The following is a 13,984-nucleotide window of genomic DNA, read 5'->3' as shown; positions in this document are numbered from 1 at the left end:
AGAGATTTATTGATGACTTGTTTTTTGTCATGGTTGGGGATGTACAAAAAGTACAAAGTTTTGCTGATACCCTTAATTCAAGATAAGGGTACTTAAAATTTGTTCTGGAAGATGTGGGACTAAAAGTCCAATTTCTGGATGTGATTCTGGAATGGGATGTTAAGCTTCATAAGTTAGTTAGTAGGAATTTTAGGAAAAAACTTTCACTAACAGTTACTTGCATTATACCAGCATGCACCCTCGTTTTATGAAGAATAACATTCCCATAGGGCAGCTTATAGCAGCTAGTCAAATGACAAGTGAAATGGGTGACTTTTTGAAGGAAATAGAATGTATTAATACATTGTTTGTTGAAAGAGGATTTAGTATGACCCTGTTGAAAGAGCAGGCAGAATAGGTTACACAGAATAGGGACAGTCTCTTTCCAGCCATCCTTGAGCATGGGTTTTCTAACATCAATACAAAAGCGAACCATGACACGAACACATCTGATTTTGGTAATTTCTTTTGTTTGGACAAGACAGTAGACAGTGGTATTACCAGAATATTATTTCTGACAATTGGAAAATTCTAGAGGGAAAAAAAGACTTACAATCTATAGTAGGGACCCAACCAAGGTTTGTCTACAAAATTCAAAACAACTTAAAAAATATTTTAGAAAGAGAGAGAAACAAATTTGCATATTGTTCTAACACCACACAGAAAAGATAGGGCATGTGTAAGTGTGGAAACTGTAACATATGTAGACACATTTCTGAAGGTCCCTTAGTTAATTTAGAACATTTGCCTTATACTTTGAAAGTTCCAGGACATTTTAACTGTAAGAGCAAAGGAGTTGTATACATTGGTATGTATGCATATTGTAGTGCATTCTACACTGGTATGACTACAACAGCCCTATGCACCAGAATAAAAGAACATTATTACAATATTAGAAAACAAGACAAGACAAGTGCTTTTTATAAGCATACTATCATCTGTCCTTAGCATAAAAAAAATGTTTTCTGTGCTGGAGCAAGGAAGTCATGATTTTTTGGGGGGGGCAATTTAAAAAAAAATCTTGAACAAAAGTAGGCTTTATGGCAAATCAGATTAAATTCAGATAAAATCTGGTATAAATGATGCTGTCAACATTACATGTTTTTTGAAAGACCATAGAGTCTATATAAGGAAATAATTTCCTGAGCCTTGAAATGTTATTGATTAATTGTATAATTTCTTAAGTGAAAAGATGTGTTTATTGGTGCAGAGGTATTTCAAAACTGTTTTTAAATGTGATGTTGAGAATATACATTTTATTCTGAAGAAGTTTGGTTACAAAGGCATGGATTAAAAGTTTTTATTACGCCAACATCATGTAGATTTCACTCTGTTCTTCTGCATCTTCCAGTTTGTTTTTTTGGTTCCTCTGTAAGTTTCTTGTTCGTCTTAGTTCTTTTAAGGTGTTCTAATCAGTAACAAACATCTAATTTTACTTCTTTCAATTAATAGGCACAGTTAATACATATAGTTAAAGTTAACACTACACCATAAGCTATTAACATGCAACATGTAAGGAAATTATGTATTGCAACATATCAGTATTAATTTACTATAGCTTTTGTCTTTCCAATTCTTCACTTCTAGGAAAAGAAAAGAGGTTTTATTCTGAGTAGATTTCTTGGCTATATACTTGAGAGAAAAAAAATAGAAAGTTCTTTTCTTCTTTATTAGACATCAGTGATGGACTTTGACCTAGATTTTCTTCAGGACCACTCAAGGTGAGAATAATCCAGCATTCTGACAGAAATGGAACATTCTTTTGTTCTCAAGATTTCTCTGTAAGTATCAATTGTGTCATAAATGACCTGTGAAAGAATGTGTTACACAGGAGCAAAGCCACCAGCACTTTACCACTTTTAATTAATGTTTTACTTAGATCTGATATTCAGTTAACACAGCAGCATGTATATTAAGCAAAGTAGAACAAATAAAATAAAATTCTTAACTTATATAGCCTAATGTTTCCAATTCTATTGATTATAATATAATGACATTCTCTTACAGGAAGTATTTGCTTAAAATTTAGAAACGCTCTCATAGGTTTAGATAAATGGAATATATGTCTTTCACTGTAAATATAGTAAAAATAACTATTTATATTCCTCATCATGGAGCATGTTTCAGCTTAAAATATAAATAAATACTTACATATGTCTTGAAGCTTAAAGTCCAGTACAAATATTTTACTTAAAGGGTAAATCTATTGTTCCAGAAATAATGGTCCTGCAGTCAGAGAATGAGAGTCATTTGCTATTATGCTTTTTAGTTTTAGAAGCAGTTTTCCAAGAATTCATCTTACTCTGTCTCTTCGGGTATATCATGTTCTACTCCAATTCTTCAGTACTGTTAAGAATTTTATTGCTGTTTAGTAAAGTGGATGCCTCTTACAGTGTGTTAAATATTTTGGTTCGTTCAGAAAGGAATAATTTGATCTTTGCAGGAAACACTAAAATGGCTTTAATATTATACTTTTTAAGTTCTTTGATCAGTGGTAAACAGGATATTCTTTGACTCATTACTTTACTAGAATCATCATTGTTAAACCTGACTACATGCTCACCTATTTTAATAGGTGGGCTGGACCATGCTGCTTTTAATATTTGATTTTTTTCTAAGTTAGACATTAACTGAACTATAATTGCAAGTAGTGGTGAGTTTTCCTTCTTAGAATGTGCTCTCAGGGATCTATCTGCTCTTTCTATTCCAAAAGATAAAGACTGAGTGAGATTTAATGTATTATGTAGCCAGGTAATTACGTTTATTATATTGTCTCCCTCATACATACAGGCACACCATAAATTCTAATGTTATTTCATCTCAGTGTATTTTCTAAATCATCAAATTTTTCTGTGAGCAAGTTATTCTGTTTTAAAAGAAATCCAGTCTGAGACTCGCTTTCAGTTATTTTTCATTCATGATCATTCAACGTCTCTTCCTACTGCTGATTTGTGTACCTTGTTGTTCCATAACAATTCCAAAATGTTCAATTCTCTTTCTAGTCTCTACTTTGAAATATTGTAGTTGGTATCCAGTTTGTCTATTTTAGGAATACATCCTGTATACTAGATAATATTGATGTGATGTCTTTCTTATCACAAGAATCATAAGTACCCTTTCTTGATTGACTCATGTTGAAGTATTTTCTCTCTTAACCAAGCAGTTGAAATTCTGACAAAAAAATTACAACTTTTGAATAACTTGTAGCTATAAATCTTTTCTCTGTGTATTAATGAATAAAGTATCTCCCAATTCTAATTTTTTATTACATTTTCTGTCATAGGACAGTTTTCATTTACAGAGCTTTCATCAATTGCTGCTCACAGTTAGCGATCTTTGTCACGTCCCATATACATAGGTATTTCTTGAAGCTGAAGTGGTTGGATTGGATGTTTGTAATTGAGAATAGAAACATGTAGATGGGCATTAATGAAATACTACATTTGTAGTCAGTGGTACAACAGGGAAAGGGGAAAATAGTGAAAAACTGAAAGAAGGATGAAGAGTAGAGAGTAATGATAATGGAATTAAAAAGTTGGATGTGAAAATATTTGTAGGAAGAGAAAAGGAGAAATGATTAGAAAAATTTAAATAAAGAGTAAGTAAATGGGATGAAATTAAGATGAATAGTGAGGAATGTACAGATGCTATTAGTAAGGACAATGGAGCTATGACTGACTAAGATGTAAGTATTGAAGAAATATAATAGGTATGAACCAGCATTTCCTCCAGTACCTTTTGATGGGAGTTAAGTGGAAAAAATGAATGGATGGCGGAGGGATAAGTAATGGCATGTCCTTTAAGTATGGAGGAGGTGATGGGGATTACTGACAATTGCAGGATAATGTGGATGGTACATGTACAGTGCATCCAAGACAAGAGGTTAAGGATAAACTGTTTATGCCTATGTATGCACATGTATGCCTGGAAATAATAGCAGGGTTGTCATAATGGATAAGAGTTTATGAATGTTTTATTTGCATAGAGATGTTGATAATATGTAAACTATTTTTAGGGATAGAAATTGTATACATATATATATATATGTATATATATATATATATATATATATATATATATATATATATATATATATATATATATATATATATATATATATATATATATATATGTGTGTGTGTGTGTGTGTGTGTATGTATATATATATATATATATATATATATATATATATATATATATATATATATATATATATATATATATATATATATATATATATATATATATATATATATGTATGTATATATATCTGTGTGTGTGTGTGTATTTTTGTGTGTGTGTGTGTGTGTGTGTGTGTGTGTGTGTGTGTGTGTGTGTGTGTGTGTGTGTATATATATATATATATATATCTATATATATAAAATCTTCTTATCAAAAACCCATTCACTGAACTTCTAAAAACTGGAGAGACTTCGTCGGACACTTACTGCTTACTAGCAGACTCCAACTCCGACTTCAGACCAGTGACAAGTGGAGCACCACAGGGTTCAGTCCTGGGTCCTCTCCTGTTTGGTATCAACTTTTCTGAAGTACAGGCTAACACAGAAGGTCTTTGGCTAATGAAGTTTGCAGATGACTGCAAACTAGGGGCCATAATCGAAACTCCTAATGATGTGGACATCCTACAAAAGGGCCTCACTGAGACAGATGCCTAGTGTCAAAGCCATGGCCTCAAGCTCAATGCCAAAAAGTGCATTGTCATCCCCTTTGGTAAAAACTCTGTACCCATGAGCTACCACATAGATGGTAGTCTACGTAACACCAAAAGTGTGATAAGAGACCTTGGGACACAGGTGGACAGTAATCTCTCCTTTGATAATCACATCGCCACAGTAGTCAGGAAATCCTTCTACATGGCACACATCACAAAAGGTTTCTCATCCAGGAAAAAAGAGGTCATTGCTCCCCTCTACTTGTCACTTATTAGATCCATTATAGAGTACAACGCCCATTTTGGTATGTACCTCACAAGACATTTACAACAACTGGAAAGGCCGCAGAAAGAGGATTACCAGCCTCAAACAGATGCCCTATGCAGACCGTCTCAAAAAACTCCAGCATTACTCTGTCACATATTGCCTACTCAGAAATGATCTCTGACTAACATACAAAGCTATGTCAAACTCAGAGCTGTTGGACATGCTCTATTTAAAGAAATCCCAATCCCTCTGAGCTACACGCTCTATATATATGTGTGTGTGTGTGCGGAGTCTCTGGGTCAGGAACCTATCCCTCCAGCATGTTTTGTTTATTGTGATGACAAGGTTTAGATCCCTGGAGCGTGTGGCTCTGAGGGATTGGGATTTCTTTAAGTATAGCATGTCCACCAGCTCTGGGTTTGAAATGGCCTTGTATGTTAAGCAGAGATTGCCTCTGAGTAGACGATATGCTACAGAGTATAGCTGGAGTTTTTTAAGGTGGTCAGCGTAGGGCATCTGCTTTAGGCCTGTGAATCTTTTAGTGAGGTATTTCTGTGGCCTTTCCAGTTGTTGCAGATGTCTTGAGAGGTACATACCAAATGGGGTGTTGTATTCTATAATGGGTCTAATGAGGGATGAGTACGGTGGGACAATGACCTCCTTTTTTCTGTAGAGGTGTTCCACGTAGAAGGATTTCCTGACTGTTGTGACAATGTGGTTATCGAAGGTGAGACCACTGTCCACCTATGTCCCTAAGTCTCTTATCACACTTTCAGTGTTTATTGTACTGACACCTATATGGTAATTCATGGGTACATGTTTTTCCCAAAGGGGATAACTATACATTTCTTGGCATTGAGCTTGAGCCCATGGCTCTGGCACCAAGAATCTGTTTCTGTAAGGCCCTTTTGTAGAGTATCCACATCATTTGGGGATTTAATAATGTCTCTCAGTTTGCAGTCATCTGTAAACTTTGTTAGTCAGAGTCCCTTAGTGTTTGCCTGTACTTCAGAGAAGTAGATGCCAAACCAGAGCGGTCCCAGGACTGAACCCTGAGGTACTCCACTTGTAACTTGTCTGTAGCTGGATTTGGAGTCGGCTACTTTTACAGTGTGGGTTCTATCAGTAAGCCAGTTAGCAACCCATTGGGTGACATAGGGATTAATGCCCAGCTTAGTAAGTTTATCTATGATTCCAGAGTAGGGGATGGTGTCAAAGGCTTTGGCAAGGTCTAGATAGGCTGTGTGGACCACCTTACCATTGTCCATGGCTCTGGAGACTGATTCAAAGAAGTCAATCAGGTTCAGGAGACAAGATTAGCCCTTCATAAACCCAAACTGGGTGGGGTCATGTATTTGAAGGTTGCCAAAGTCTTTCTTTATAAGTTCCATGATAATACGCTCCATGGCCTTGCAGATGAGGCTCGTCAGACTGATGGGATGGTAGTTTACGGGATCCAAGGTAGATCCCTCCTTGTGGAGTGGGATAACTGTAGCTCTGCGCCACTCAGTGGGCACAAAACTGAGGTGAGGCTATGATTAAACATGACACTTAGGTGAGTTGCCAGTTCATATTGTAGTTCATGTAGTACACATCCCTGGATGTCATCTGGTCCCATGTATGCTGTATTCTTAGCTTTGGAGAGTGTGTTTTTTACCTGTGTGGCTGTTATTACCAGAATTTGGCAATCTTCCGTTATTGAGATAGGCCATTTAGGGAGTGAGAGGGGGTGAAGTTGGCACTGAATTGATCTGCCAGGATATTGGCAATATCCTTGAGATCAGTATATTTAATGCCATTCTGTTTTATCTCAGAGCAGATCTGAGCATTGCCATTTAGATTCTTGACATAGTTATAGAATGCTTTGTGCTTGTCTTTGGAATCTTTGGCAATTTTATTTTCATAACTAGCTTTGGAGGATTTTATGAGGGATCTCAGTTTCTTACTAAGGCTGGTAAGGGAGTTTTTTGCATCCTGGGATTTTCCTCTTTTCTGCAACAGTTTCTTCCTTTTGTTGTAAAGTTTGTTTATGGCAGGGGACCACCAGATTGGCTTCCTTTTTTTGGATGAGAGCATCTTGGTTCTATTTGGGATGGCATGATTCATGCATGAGTGGATGTCCTCGTACAGTGCCTTAGTGTAGGATTCAGCAGTTGAACATTCAGTTCCCGTCTGCATGGGTGTCATGAAGTTTGTCACTTCTGACTTGAGTAGCATGAAGTTGGCTTTGGAGAAGTTTTTTATGGATGTTTCTTTACTCGGGGGTGGGGGTGAGATGTGAATGTTAAGTGTGATTAGCTTATGGTCAGACCTGACTAACGAGGGGGTGACCATAGGTGTGGAGCATCGATTTCCCATGTTGGTAATGACCAGGTCTAGGATACTGGAACCCCTAGTGGGACTATGGAGTAGTTGATCCAGGGCACTGGAATTTATGAATTCCAAGAACCGTTGGGCAAAGATGTCTGTACATGAGTAGTTTTCCCATTTAATGGCAGGTAGTTAAAATCACCCAGTATTAGGGTGTTTGATTCTATCTTAATATTTTCCAGTATGTTTAAAAAGGTGTAGTGAGAATCTTGGGGGTATGGTGGGGGATCTGTAGCAAGCTACAATTTGGATTGCAGTCTTACCTAGTGTTAGTTGCACCTGGAGAATTTCAGACGCATTGTGTTGGGCAACTAGCCTGGTGGTGTGAATATCCTTGGTGAATATTGACACTCCTCCACCTTTAGTGTTTCGGTCCTGGTTTGGTGGCCGAAAAGTGTGGTAAGAGTTGTAGCCTGGTATTGCAGGGGTGCTCTCTGGAGCCTTGAATCAGGTCTCAGTTACTGCACAGATATCAATGTTCTCCATTTTTAGGAGTGCCTAGAGAGAGTGCATTTTGAGGTTTAGACTTCTAGCATTGAGTAGCATTACCTTCAGATTTTGCCATCTTATGCCTGTTACCGTGGTGGTTTTGTCCTTTGAACTTTGCCTAAAAAAGGCACTATAGGGGTGGCAAGAGTCTTAGCCAGTAACCTGAATCCCAGGGGCGACAGGTGCAGACCATCTCTGGCAAAGCATCGTGGTCTGTCGATCATGTCATCCCAGGCAGACAGTTACTGGATCCCCTTTGAATGACACCAGAAGCTTAGCCAATTGTTGAAGTCAATCATTTTGTCCTTATATTGTGGTATCATTCTGGGCAAAGCTACTCAGGGCTAGGGTCATACCTGCCTGGGCCACATGATCCGAGAGCTCTTCCATGTCTCTTTTCATGTAGTCCAGGGAGGTACGTCTCAAGTCATTCACTCCAACATGGACAATGACAGAGTCATATCTGTACTTGTTGTGGAGTGACTTGAGTGCATGTGTTATGTGGTGGATCCTGGCACCCGACAGGCAGCTGACTGTAATTTTCTCCTTGTTCAACCTGGTGAGTGGGATAACAGTGTGCCGGACTATAGAGTCACCTATGACTGAAGTGTTAGGTACGTTGTCTTGCCTTAGGGGCTGTTGTTGGGTGGCACACTGGTGTTGTGAACTATGTGACACTTCGGTTGTGATTGGTATTTGTTTGCATTTCAGCTTCAGAGGTCCTTGTTGCTTGGGCAAGTTACAGTTAAGGGCCTCTTCATATGTGGATTTAGTGTTGCTATATGTGGGTGTTGGTGATGTGGGTTTAGAAGGGCTATGCGTTGCTTGAAGTGTAGTGTGGGTGTTAACTTTCTCCTCTTGACTGTAGCACAATCTTGGGTGGAGAGAGCTTTGCTTCCATTTTGGCTATGTAAGTGTATCTCTCACAGGTTGTAGTGTTGGGTGATAGGAGGAGAGGGTTGTCTGTGTACATGAGGCAATTGCTGCATTGCCCCAGTATGCCCAAATTCACCAGGTGGACAGGAGAAATCACCGGAAGCTGGCCCTTGGACATGCCTGGTTTGGTGGGTTTTTTTTTTTGTAAAGTACAGGAGCTGTTTTCCCTTACCACTATATCTCTCTACAGGAACTAGAATCAATTTGTATGAAACCCATTACGATTTTTTTAGGTGATCTGAACTATTCAACTATAAACTGGGAAAAACTGTACCACTACTTGTGCACAAGCTCCGAAATCATTGGATGTTGTTAATACCAGGAATAGTTTGTAAGAGTACCCACCTGGGGGAACAAGATCATGAATCTTGTTCCTACTAATATGGGGGCATCTTGCACCATTACTTGTGTATCTTCATTATTTGTTAGGTCTGACCATAAAGATGTCTCCTTTAAAATGACAATTAAACCAGCGAACCCTTCCACCCAAATTATCTTTAGAAGTTTCTGTTAGACAAACTATGTACTCATAAGTGATCCATTGGCAAGCTTTAAATCTCCATCACACTTAGTTAACTCTATTGAATACTTGGAAATGTACACCATCATACTATACCAGAATATAAAAAGCTACATAATTGCAGCTGTACCCTGTAGAAACAAATGCAGTGCAAATCCTGGAAATAATATCAATAAGCTTCACAATGAAAACAAGAGAATTTTGCCCAAAAGTGAAAAGAGTAATTCCCAGAATGATAGACCCCTTGTCATTCCAATAATCAAGCAACTCAAGAGCTAAATAAAATCCACCAAAGCCAAGTCTGAAGCTACAGTGATCACCTAAGCCAAAGACAATCACAAGGCCCATTTTATGTATGTTCTCAACATCAGAAGCACAACACAGTAAAGCACAAAGTTGACTGCAGACAGTGTTACCCACACTGAAGCTGAAGATATAGTGAAACTATTGGCCAATAAATTCATCTAAAGACAAAGCTTTGTCCCTTTCTCCACTATCATTTGTTCATCTAACCCATGAAATATACCTGAAAGTATCTCATCTCTAGCCATCACACAAGACCAAGTCCTAAAAGTACTACCAAAATCTACAACTACAGCATCAATGGGACCTGACAGTATATCTGTGTGCATTAAATAGCATGAAGCATGATTTAGCCACGTCCCAGCATCACTGTTAAACTTCAGCCTCCATGCAGGCTCTGTACCAACAAATGGAAAATAGCTGTAGTCATTCCCCTGCATATGGGAGGACATATTACAGACCCATAAGTATGACTATCTTTATATGCAAAGCCATGAGAAGACTTTTGATTGAGATAATCAGTAAGGGCATAGGGAACCTACAAACACTAGATCTGTCTCCGTTTGTATTCATCAAGTATGGGTCATACTTACTAAGCCTGGTGAACTTTTTAAAAAAGTGGTGGTTAAAGCAATGAATGCAGGTAAAATAGTACAGACTGCAATCTTTGACCTGGCTAAGAATTGTGATATAATCCTCCACCCAAACATACTAATAGTAGAAAATATAAATAAACTGATAATAAACCATTACATCCCTTACTTGATGGCCAACTGGCTCACAGATAGGACACAGGAGATCAAAATAGGGGAGGCTACTGCCATAAAGAGACATATCACCAGTGGAGTCTCCCGGGATTTGGTGCTGAAGCCTTGCCTGTTTGATACCAACCTCTCTGAAATAAAAAACAATATCAAAGGGCTTTGGCTGACTAAAAATGCAGAAGACTGCAAGCTGAGAGGAGTCAAGGAATTCCCAAATTACTTTGCCAACATGTGTGAAGATTTGTCCTAAACAAATAACTGGTGCCACAATCATGTACTGATACTAAATGCCAAAAAATGCATTATCATATTGTTTGGGAACTCATCCACCCTGAGGAACTACCACATTAACACTACAACCCTATGAATTACCCATTCGTTCATGATTTGGGAACTTTTGTGGACAGTGATCTAACTTTTGACCAACATCTGCTCCCTTTCATAAGAAAGTCCTTTTATATTTCACAGCTTATAAGCCAAAGGATTGTGTCTCAGTCTAGAGATGCCATTGCCCCCCCCCTCTACTCAGCCCTCTTTAGACAAATCATTTAGTATAATGCCCTCTTTGGCATGTATCTGCTCAGTCACATGTAACAGATATAACACCCACATAGATACCTTACTACATGGATACAAGGCCTAAATACTATGCCCCATGTGGAACAACTTAAAATTCGGTCACTGTACTCAGTATCCTACATATTACTTGGAGGAGACCTCTTTCTGGTATACACAGCATTCTCTGACCCAATACTGATAGATCTGCTACACATCAGCAAATCAGACCACATCAAAAATAATCATTTCTGGGATCTAAATCTCTTCTGCAACATCAGAAGAATGGTTTGAAAAGACAAGTATATCTTGCAAAGGAAATTACTGTACTGGAGTAGGCTCCTCATCCACAGCCACATAAAACAAAGCTCTAACATGTCTGTATTCATGTGCAATGTGGATCTAAGCATGGGAAATAGAACATTTAATCCAGGACTGCCCCCTGTATGACTAATGGACAGAGGCAGCTCACAAACTCTTTACTCCTTGCATAGGTCTCTTCAAATTATCTGTGGTATGATCTCAGTAATTCACACTAGGGGTAACATACAGATTGACCATGGGATAGGTAAGGCCAATTTTATACTAAATGGGACAGGTTATCTCAAGAACCAAGGGAAATTGTCTAGGCTTAAAGGGTAGCCACATATTATTTACCTATGAACCAGAGCTCTTGTGCATAGAAAAATAAGCAATCAAACCAAAGCCATCAAATAGTTTCTTCATAATATGGAGATTTATTCAAGCCATACGCCGCATACCATTATTTCACTAATAAAGGCTTTATCAATGCTTTTTGATGCACATAAACAATAAGCATTATATAGGAAACAGCAGAAACATTTAGAGATCACATGTTCAGCAAATCTGCACATACAAGCAGGGAAGAATTCAGTTAATAGTAACCTTGTTCATAAATGTAAGTACATAGACACTATAATGAGTCAGTCAAAAGCATGTTGAAGCTAACTCATAAGGCTATAATAACAAAAAATGTAATTTGTATATTAGTGTGATAAATTCACATGCACTACATGAACCCATTCAAGTCAATTAAATATAAACTAAACAGAGAGATAATACGGCAATACAGAAACTAGATAGTTGCTATTGCTAAATAACTTAATTAAAAAGATAATTAAATAAAAGCATCCATTTATTGTCCCACACTGGGATTTTTTTTTCTCTGAGGTGTTAGAATAAACACACCCAGAGTTCAATAAGCATTCAGATGAGTCAGACTAATGATGATGATGATGATGATGATGATGATGATGATAAAAATAATAAACTACAATGGTTTGGTCCACAAAAAATAATCGAAGATAAATAATGTGATTATAATAGAGTGAAAGGAAGTGGGAAAGATGACAGATGAGTGGGTGAAGGAGTATGTCATGAAGAAAATGAAGGCTAGAGAGAGGGGAATAGGATGAAGTTATACCACCTGGTGTATATTACTTGCAGGATGCTTCATAATTAAAATTCTTTCCAATTCCATTGTGGAAGGCTTGGAAGAAAGGAAGTGGTCATATTTTTATTGGCAAGGATTCACATATGCAGTTACTAGTCTTGAGAAACTTTGGTCAGTAATGTGAAGAAATTAGACACTGTTATTTGTGCTAGCATGTCTGGCTGAGTTTTTGTACATAATTTCAGATTAACCTGTATATTATATGCTAGCACGGCTAGCTATGATATTCTAAATAAGTCCTTGCATGTTGATTTATAATCTGTTTGTATAGAATGATTTAAAGACTTGAACAGTGTCCTTTTACATTTCTAATTGAATGTTTTGTGAAGAAAGATTCTAAAGGCAAACTGTTTCAGATTCAGCTGATCTCCAGGTGATGTCATTGGAATGTTGGCAGTTGCTATGTGTTACTGTCAGAAGCTGAAAGAAAGGAAGGCAATTTAGCAAACAGCTATTTGTTGATTTTCAAAATATGAAATGAAAATTAGAACTGGAACAGTTGTGACAGTTAGGCTAATCTATAAAATATCCTGATGAAGACAGTTGAAGTCCATTGTCAGTTACAGTTGTCAGCTGTCAGATATAACATCCAGTTGCAGTTCACAGATATTATGCGCAGTGGATACCCCCAATGACTCAGCAAGAACTGTAAGCCTGCCTTAGCTCTGTTGTAATAATTTAGTTTAGATTAGGGACAGTGTTCTTTAGTCAGATAGCAAAATTATAACTAATCAGTTAGATCAGTTAGAGTTTTCTGAATGTTGGATTTCTATTTGTTTATCGGAAATTACTATTTTATATTTTTTATCATTTTACTCATTATTAAATATTTTATTAACATACAATGTGGCTGGTCAAACAGTGTATTCTTTAGTGATTTGAGAGTGCTTATACTTGCCTTGATAACGTCCCAGGCCACTCTGAAAGCCTGGCTGCTTAGGTCATTTGCTGCTATTTGTTTTAATATTTAATTTTAAGAATTGGACACCCCTTTAAAAGGACATGAAGACCCTCTGATTGGTAGCAACATTACCATATTATTTTGAGGAAGGGACACAGCTGGGAATCTGTATCAGGCTTTCTCAGAAGTGTTTGGAGATTTAATGTATTTAAGTGTGAGTGTATCAGAGGTCTTAAACTGGGACACATTGCTCTGAAGTGTGAAATAAGGAGTTATGTTAGGGGTGAACAGACGTATACAGTCCAGTCCCAGGTTATAGAGTATGTTCCTGTTGTGCTCTTACAGGGAAATTGTGGAATATTACTCCTGTTTACATGACAGTCTCACAATGGAGTCAGTAGTGAGGATTGAAGTTCCTTAGTTACTGACCCAGGATAGTGGGACATGTCACACTATTTATTTGGTGGTAGTTCAGTGGGATATTATCTGGACATCACATTTATTGGTAGCAGTGGTGTGGGATTTTTTAATTGGACTTCAGTAGTCTGTGGGTAATTGTCATTAAGGTGTACACTCTCAATAATTTCAAAGTAAACATACAGAATATCAGTCCACCACAGTTTTATTTATTTTTAGTTAGTCAGTGACAGCAGACAGAGATATTTGCAGAAGACTATAGTAAGCTGATAAAGA

This window comes from Protopterus annectens, chromosome 2.part2 (assembly GCF_019279795.1).
Source record: "Protopterus annectens isolate FY-2018-M chromosome 2.part2, PAN1.0, whole genome shotgun sequence".
Lineage (NCBI taxonomy): Eukaryota > Metazoa > Chordata > Ceratodontiformes > Protopteridae > Protopterus > Protopterus annectens.
This window is presented reverse-complemented; position numbering follows the sequence as displayed.